Source organism: Anarrhichthys ocellatus, unplaced genomic scaffold (genome assembly GCF_004355925.1).
Source record: "Anarrhichthys ocellatus isolate YVR2014 unplaced genomic scaffold, GSC_Weel_1.0 scaffold122, whole genome shotgun sequence".
NCBI classification, from domain to species: Eukaryota; Metazoa; Chordata; class Actinopteri; order Perciformes; family Anarhichadidae; genus Anarrhichthys; species Anarrhichthys ocellatus.
The window spans coordinates 200,497-209,547 of record NW_022280152.1 but is presented as its reverse complement, the minus strand read 5'-3'; positions in this window follow the sequence as shown (position 1 = coordinate 209,547).

The window sequence follows — 9,051 nt, the reverse complement described above, 5'->3', positions numbered from 1 at the left end:
TGTTCTTCTTTACTGCAGGTGCATCTTAGAGATATTGTTCTTCTTTATTGCAGGTGCATCTTAGAGATATTGTTCTTCTTTACTACAGGTTCATCTTAGAGATATTGTTCTTCTTTACTACAGGTGCATCTTAGAGATATTGTTCTTCTTTACTACAGGTGAAAAATTATTTTCAAATGATTTCTGTCATAACTGTGTTGTTCTGCATGAAAGAGATGTTAGAGTTCTCTCTACCTCTAGCCAGGACTGTGCTGTTTACATAGATGGACTTTCATATACTGAGGCCACAGAGAGTCCCATTCAATACAGTAAATATTGATAATATACAGTATATCGTATTATTCAAATATTGAATATTTATGAACAATGTAGATACTGTTAAAGAAACCTGTTCATCTCGAATGTGCTGCTGGTCATCTTGGCTCAGAAGGTTCTGCTCCCTGGTCTGACGTCGACCCCTTTCCCCCGTCTCGCCCCTCTGCGTGCCCTCCACCTCAGCGCTGTTCTCTAGAAAATAAACATCCAGCAACAACTGAACTATAATACAGGTCACTCTAACTTCCTGTCTTATGACTAAAGCACAGATCTGAGCTTAAACCAACTGCTCATTTCTCCGTCTATTGACAGACGATTAATATCAGGCCTGTCGCAGCTACCTCTGTTGGTAACAAGCTCCAAAATACCAAGAAAAAGAAGAAATAATTCAGCAGCAGTCTGGTTGACAAGCAACACCACTAGATGTCTAACTACAACAAAGACATCTGCTATTATAATGTACTAAATTAATTATTCAAAAAGTACACATAACCAAATGTAACCAAATGGAATGTAGGAAGTACATGAATTCAATTCGTACCAATAAAAATAAACATATGTAAAAGAACAACTTTCCAACACAAAACCTCCCGCCTCTCTCTGCTGCCTCGTATCGCTCAAATGATTTCTGGCATTATATCATTTAGATTTAGATGTGATAATTGTGCTGTAACTTAGTTTTCACATTAATTACATTAAAGGTTGCTAAATTTGAAATTCAGTGCATATCTACAGGTCAATGGCTGAGCCAGCATCTAACAGTGCTAAAGGCGCTAACAGTGCTAACTACGTCAACAGTGCTGACAGAGCTAATGGTGTTAACCTGAGGGGGAACTGGAGGATGGGCTCTACCAGGCGGCAACCTGCGGTTCTGCCAAGAGAAGCCGATGCGGAAGTATCTTAAAGCTGCATTCTCTCTAGTGACCACCAGGGGGCGACTCCTCTGGTTGTATAGAAGTCTATGAGAAAATGACTCTACTTCTCTCTTGATTTATTACCTCAGTAAACATTGTAAACATGAGTTTATGGTCTCAATCTCTAGTTTCAAGTCTTCTTCAATACAGCATGATGTTCATTTAGTACATTATGGTCCATTTAGAGTCAAACAGACCATAAAGCAGGGGATGCTTTAGGGCGGGGCTACACAGTGATTGACAGGTCTCTACCAGAGACGTATACGGCGTCTCTACGTCACTCCTCCTCAGTCCAGATATGGTCACTTCTGTGCATGGTTTGCAAAAAAAACAACATGGCGACGGCCGTAATCCAAGATGTCAACGGCGAACTCGAGGCTTCAAACCGTCCACAACACAGTGGGTGACGTTATGATGACTACGTCCACTTCTTATAAATGAATATGGGCGCCACGCTTTGGGACAACATTGTTATCAGCTGTAACCTGAGCTAACCGGCCTTGAGCTAACCAGTGGGGCACGCTCACGTGCACTAACATGCAAGTGCGCCGCTATAGTAAAACCCTAAATGTCGTATAGAGAACCTTTAACTTTCCCTGTTGTCTCTCACTCATCACCGGACAAACAGACGTTTATTTGCAGCGGCTGTCAACCTTGAACTTCCTCGTCAAAAATGCACATGGCTTGCATTGGAAAGTTGTTCACCTGCATGTTCTATTTTTATTGGTACAAATCTTATTCATGTACTTTTTATATTCAATTTGGTTAGATTTGGTTGTTTGTGTCTTTTTCTGTGCAGCACGTTGTAACGTTGGATGTCCTTAAAGTACTTTGCCTCTAATCTAGCGGTGTTTTCAGCCAAACACCAGCCGACTTATATATTTTTCTGTGGTATTGTGGAGCTCATTACCAACAAAGATAGCTGCGACTATAACCTGATGTTATTCTTCTGTCAACAAACGGTGAAATGAGAAGTTGGTTGGAGCCAAGATTCGTGCTTTATTTATAAGAAAGGAAACAAACATCAAACGGAACCGACGGAAAAAAACAACTTTGAATCGACAAAATCAGCCCCGAGAGTGGAAACACATTGAAGAGATGAGTGGACGGAGGGACGGACGCATATGAAGGGGACAAACTGATATGTCTGAAATGGATTCACAACACTCGTCCGTCAAGTGATTAAAATTTGTTTCTGTCTTTAATCAGCTGATGGGTGTCCAACACGTTGTCCTGAGGGGATAATTAAGGATCTGCTGCTGGTTGAGTTAATGTATCATCACGTCTCACGGCATTTATTGATACTGAGTCACGTGTTCTCTTCACCTCTGCTGGGAAAATGAATTTCTTCTGCTGGTTTAAAAGATCTGACTTTTGGATTTCGTCCAAACGTCTCTGACAGGTCTGCCTTTGTATTTTCAATACTTTAAAACTCTTTAATAATAATAATTACAACAATAAGCTGATGTGTCCTCAGTGTCTCTCTGCTGTCTGTCAGACTCAGAGTCAGAGATGATAAATGGATGTTTTCTGCATTATGTATGGGTGTTTTGTTGGGACGATGTTCATCCGAGCACTTAAGTCTTTCCAAACCTGATGAGCTCCTCCTTCAGGTTTCTGCCCCATTTCCCCTCCACTCCTCCTTTTCTTCTGGATATACATCTGCAGCAGCATAAATGTTTAAATCCAGTGTTTTGTCTGAAGCGGCAGTTTGTTTTGTCATTAAAATATAGACGAGCATGCTCGCGTTGTTCATGTCCCTTTTTCTGAAAGACAAATCCGCTAAGTGAAATTAAAGTAAAATATTAATCGGGTGAGTTGATTTATATTTATGTAACACTTTGCAGACAATAAATCAAGATAAAGTGAGTGAGAGCAGTTCAGTCACAAGGAAGACAGTCGAGAAAACAATCACACCACAAGCTCTCAAACAACGAGTCCTAAGACACAGAAATGAGTCAGCGTTTTTTACACTTCCTGTTTCCTCGTCTTAAAGTCGATGTGTTTTGGTTAGCTGTCTGAAATAAGGTCCGTGGTTAGCACAAGAGATTTCAACGTTTTGTTCTACGATATAAAATAAATACCCTTCTGGTGAATTTACTTCCCCAAGAATCAGACATGGAGGTCTAGATTATTGTCACTTTCTCAAAAGGAGAAGAAGCCATAAGACTTATTAAGGATTACAAGATCTGACAATATGTATTTGTTACTTCATCGGTTTTGTTTGAGGGCGAATATTTGCAAAAAACTCCCAAAAACGCGAAAGCATCTTGTTCCTGAACACAACACCTTCCTTTTAGTTCCTGAACTCACCACGCTCATTTAAGTTCCTGAACTCACCACAACTCTCAGGTTGGACATTCTTGGGCTGAAATTGTGGAGTCTGATTTCCTTTATTTATCATTATTTAATCAGCGTTATTGTCTCTCATCTTGAGTCTTCTTTCAGCAGAAGCTGGAAACATGAAGTGTTTGTCAGGAAACAGAAACACCGTCATTACGTTGCATCTCTCCATCAGAAACATCACGACTTTCTAACCAGCTGACACCCTGAGACCCTCCATCAGTCGCCTGTGACCTCCTGCGGGGCCGCGGGGCCTCAGGTTGGGCCCCTGTGCCGGTTTATCTGCAGCCTGATGGCTCCCAGCGGGAGAATTCAACATAATAGTTCTTCTGAATGTAGCACTGTGATTTAAATTGCTAATTATGATGGTGATGGAACAAATAAATAAAACATGACCTTAGCGTGTTTTTATCTCTCACTGTAAAAACTTTGGACGACAGTAAATCTTCTCCAATCGCCTGACAGCGATGACTCGTCTGTTGTCGGGTAGATGCTGCTGGCGTTTTATCGGCCGCTCTGTAAATGTCACACTGGAAATGATGTGGCAGCGTGTTTAATCTACTTTATTTCAGTTATGATTTGATCAGTTAGTGGTTCATGTTTGTGTTTCTAGTTCTGGCTGACTAGGAAAAAGATGGAAAACTTTCTCACATATTTTTGGTCTCAATACTCTTGCTCGCTGCTGTTTATGTTTGTTTATACGTTTCATTCTTGTGCTTTCTGGAAAGCTCTCTGCATTTGTTCCTCTTCTGTTGTGACACCGAGTTCCCCTTTTTGGATCAAAGTTTATTTCATGTCATGTTATCTTTATCTTTATGATACACGACCGACCTTAAAAACCTCTCTGTGGAGTTTTCTTGTAAACAAACAAAAGTTTGTATGTTTACATTCAGTATTTCTCACTAAAAGTCAAACAATCAGGTTGAATGTATTTACTTTTTAAATGTTTGCAAAATGGATTTCTTTAAAGTATTTTAAATCCAGCTGTGTTTACCTTCATGTGTACTTACTGTGTCAAAAACTCCATGGCCATTAGCTCCAATTCATGTGTTTAAAGTTATATTTAGTTGTTTGTTGTGTTGTGAGAGAGGGGTACAACATTTGACATTAAGCGGTTATGTGATATGCGTCTTTGAATCTTAAATGAGCTTACGTAAGATCTGGCCAGAACTTTACTTTAAAACAGTAAAAACGAAGAAGCCTTATCAACAGGAAGTGAAGAGGTTACAGCGAAGACCAAACTGAGCACACACCATGGACGTAGAGAAGGATTCAACCCTGTGTTGCATAATGACAATAAATGATCCTCTGGGCAGATAATATGGCCGACATCTTAACATTACAAATCCAACATCAGGGAAGCTTTGTGCATCGATGTAAACAGAGAATGCATCCGCTCTCAAGCTAGAACTTTGACTGTTGATTGGAAACATCATCAGATGATTCGGGTTGTGTCTCTGTCGTTGGCTATCATGGTCCCGCTCAGATAGTGCTGACGTTATCATTGAGATATTAACTCCTAAATAGCAAACATTTTTGGAAATTATCGAGGCGGCACCGAGGAGGCTGCAAAGAGTTCGTGAGTTTTAAGATAATCTGAGCCGAACATCGGTACCGACCGAGGTCCCGGACCGTATTTTCCCTCCGATCGTCGTGAGGAGTGAATCAGGGTAAAACCTCCCGTAGACCCGGCTTTAGTCTGGCCAGACTGAAAGCAGACACTAAAATAACATTTCCAAGCAGGCAGAAAACAACCTGGCCACACAACCAGCGACCCTGGACCTCATGCACCAGCAGAGCATCCACAGTACGCATGTCATAGGAGTTATATTCGTTCCCTGTTTTTGCATTGGAAATCAAGATTTCACTACACGTGTTATATGAGCAACAAATGAGAGTGTTACATCGTATTCATTGTCATGGTATCTCTTCTACAAAGCTCACAGAAGCTTTTACTCCGTCTTTAGAGCTTAAAGTTCATTTTTTAAAGCGTTTTGTGTTTCCTCCTGATCACCTTCACAGATTCATGTTTGACGCGTGGAACAACTTGAGGATTTGTCTCTCTAATCTTCGTCAACAAAGTCGATTATCGGAGGAGAGGCTTCGGTCACTGTAAAGTCAACGTCTTCATCACAGACACAAAGACACATTAAATATAAAACATGTTAAGCTGCCGTGAAAAGAGCTCAGCATCATCCTGTTTGCGCGTGACACGCAGCGGGACGACACCACCACCACCTCCTCCACCTCCTCCTCCTCCTCGTCCCGCAGGACCGCAGACGGCAAAGATACCGAAGTTTAATTACAGGAAGCCTCAGAGGGACAAACCAACACCGACCTGATTATAAACTTATTTATGTCTTCAAAAGAAAGTCTTCATAATGTCATCAGACTGAAGAGAGTTATTATGGTAAACGTTACAATGATGCTTTCTGAAACGGACCTGCTCTCGGGGTTTTTCTCGTATGAACTATTGTATAAACTAAACATGTATTCACACAGTTAGGGTTCTTAAATAAAATCTAAATAAAACTCTTACTGCTATGAAACTAGATAATGTTTTGAACTAATTGCGCCTCACAAAAGAAACACTTGAACAGATTGTTTTTTCTTAAGTGTGAAGAAATACATCAATGAAACTTGATGCGTTCACAGATTTTCTTCGATTCATTCTTTTCTCTGAGGAAACGAAACTGTATCCAGACGTGTGATACACAATGAAAAGGGAAAAAATGTCATGTAATGACATCATGGTGATTTGACTCTAATATAAGAAAAAAAACGTTTTCTTAAAATTAAACTCCGTGATAAATCATTCACCTCTCTCACTTTATCTTTCCTCAACTGACACAACAGCTGACTCAAATGTTTTCGTCTGAAGGACTCAAAGCTCCAAACTGAAGTTCTTTCATTTGATTCACAATTTTGTGATTGAAACTTCTCCACAAATGGACACATTGCCGTTAATGAGCAGGTGTTTATCGAGTTGAAATGTGTTGAAAGTTTGGTAAAAACTGACTTAAAACACTCGTAAACCTGAAACATTTAAGAAAATAATATAAAAATGTTCTTGCATGAAAGAAGTCAAACATTTTAGAAATATAAGATTTTCAAAGGCAATTTGGGGAAAATTTTGGAAGCCCAAGAAAATCAGTAAAAACATATTATTACCAACTGTTTAAAGTGTTGGACTATCAGATGAATATATGATTGTGTAGAACAAAGCCTCGGTGTGAGGTGGGTTGAGGATAAACTCCTTTCTCTCTGTCAAACTTTTTTGCTTTTTTGGTCAAACTTCCCTAAATATTCCTGAAACAAAGAAAAGAAAAGCGATAAATCAGTAACGAGAGCGATTTTCCTCCATGCAGGATCCATGCAGCGCTGTGATGTAATATTGATGACCCTCCTCGTCTCCTGACGACCTCCGTTTGGTCGTCTCATGTTTTATCAAATATTCATCGAGCTCTGCGTCCCCTCAGATCCCATAATGCATCTGTAATGTCCTGTCAGGTGAGGCATGATGGGAGAGGTGATGATGGAGTGAAGCTCCTGGAGGGACGGAGGAGGATCATATCTGATCACTGCGTTTTCTGCCCTTTTCTTCTCTTCCTCTAAAGTTGTGGAAGTTCATCTGAAACTGACAGGAACCCGAGGTGGAACCCTGAGGAACACCGAGCTCTTCTTCTCCCTCTATTCTATTTCTATTCATTGTTCCTGGGTTCTCTATCATGCTCTCTTATGTGAGACTGTTCCTGTTGTTTCCCACCAACCTAATGCTGGCCCCGTGCTGGAGGGCAGAATTTTGGTCCGATTCGCCCATCCCGGCTATCGTGGGGCAGTACGACAGTGAGCCTCATGAAACACAATAATTACCTAATTAATTAGCTGCTCCTCGACCAGCTGCCACATTAAAATACTACTCACATGTAATAAATTAATATAAATAATGTGATAATACATATGACAAAGTAGCAATGACAAAAGCCATTCGGCTGACTAATGACAACTTTTACTTTCAATTCTTTAGGATATTTTAAAAATATTCATGTCGAAGCTACGGATATGATATGGTGGACAGAATATTCATTTTAAGTATTTTTTTATTTTTTTTCAGTATAACATCAGAATACATTATTATTATTATTATTACAATCCTGAAGTCAAACTGGAGAAAGGCATGAGCATGAAAATCTGTTCAACCCTTCAAGACACACAGAAGGAATCCATCTGCTGTGTTTGTTAGACTTTAATAACTTTTAGCATCTTATTGAAGATAACAGATTGTGCAGCGTCGAGGTCTGACCTCTTTATCGTCTCTTTGTCTTGATGTTCATCTCTTCCATCATTCAGTCTCTCACCGGTCCAACTTTCTTCTCTTCTTCCTCTTCTTATCTAACTCTTCTCTCTCTCTCTCTCTCTCTCTCTCTCTCTCTCGCTGCATCATCCCTCCTCTCTGTCTGCTCTCTCTGCCTCCTGCTGTTTTCTTATTTATCACCATCACTAATATCTCTCACCTCTCTCCTCCTCACCCCCCTGAGCCTCACCTCACTCCTTCACCTGTTCCTCTCTTCTTTCACCTCCTTGTTCCGTCACCATGTCTCCCCCGTCCGTTCCTTCCCTCTCTCCCCTCATTAACACTGAGCCCTGATGGATGTCGGGGCGAGGCCCGGCTCACCCTCAACATCACACTCGCCCCTGATGCTCTGCGCAGGAAACCCCTCACCTCTCGGCAGGGGTGGCAGTCGAAGTGGCCGTTTGGTTCCTATCGGGGCCGCCCGCCATCTGCCACCACCATCACCCCCCCCAGCAGCAGCCCGCCACAACTGCCGCCGTCGCCGGAGCCCCGTGACTCCCGATGCAGCTGGGACACCGAGGTGATGATGGGACGGAAGACCTGCTGCTGTTGCATTCAGGACCCGCAGGGAAGATTGTACATATGGATTTCCTACAAGGAAATATGAGATAGACCAGGTAGGCCATTGTTAGCCATTGTTAGCAATACCAGTTGATAACGAGTTACACCGGTATTTTGCACATACAAACACTGTAGCAACATGTCCACAGATAAAAGTTAGACGGTACTATGAGTACGACTGATTTAATGAGATACAAATAAGACAGAAGTGCAGATAAAAAGTAAATGGCCACAGTTGTTTTACTGGCGATTGGTGGAGCAGCCATCTTGGAATTTGACGTCAGGGTTGATGAGGTTTGTCTGACTTTCTGATAGAAATCCGACTTCAGGGAGCATTCCAGTTGACATTTCGTCTGGGAACTCGGAAATTCCAGTTCAAAAGGAACACAGCTTTAAAAGACACTTGATAGACGCTCAGAGCAACTGACGTAGTATAAAGTGTGAGATAATACACATGGGACGGACTTCTCTGTCCAGGAGAACACTATACCAAGACACTATGCATGTAACATGTCAAATGTTCAGTGTGTTTAATGTGTTGTATGTTCAGTCTGTCATATGTTC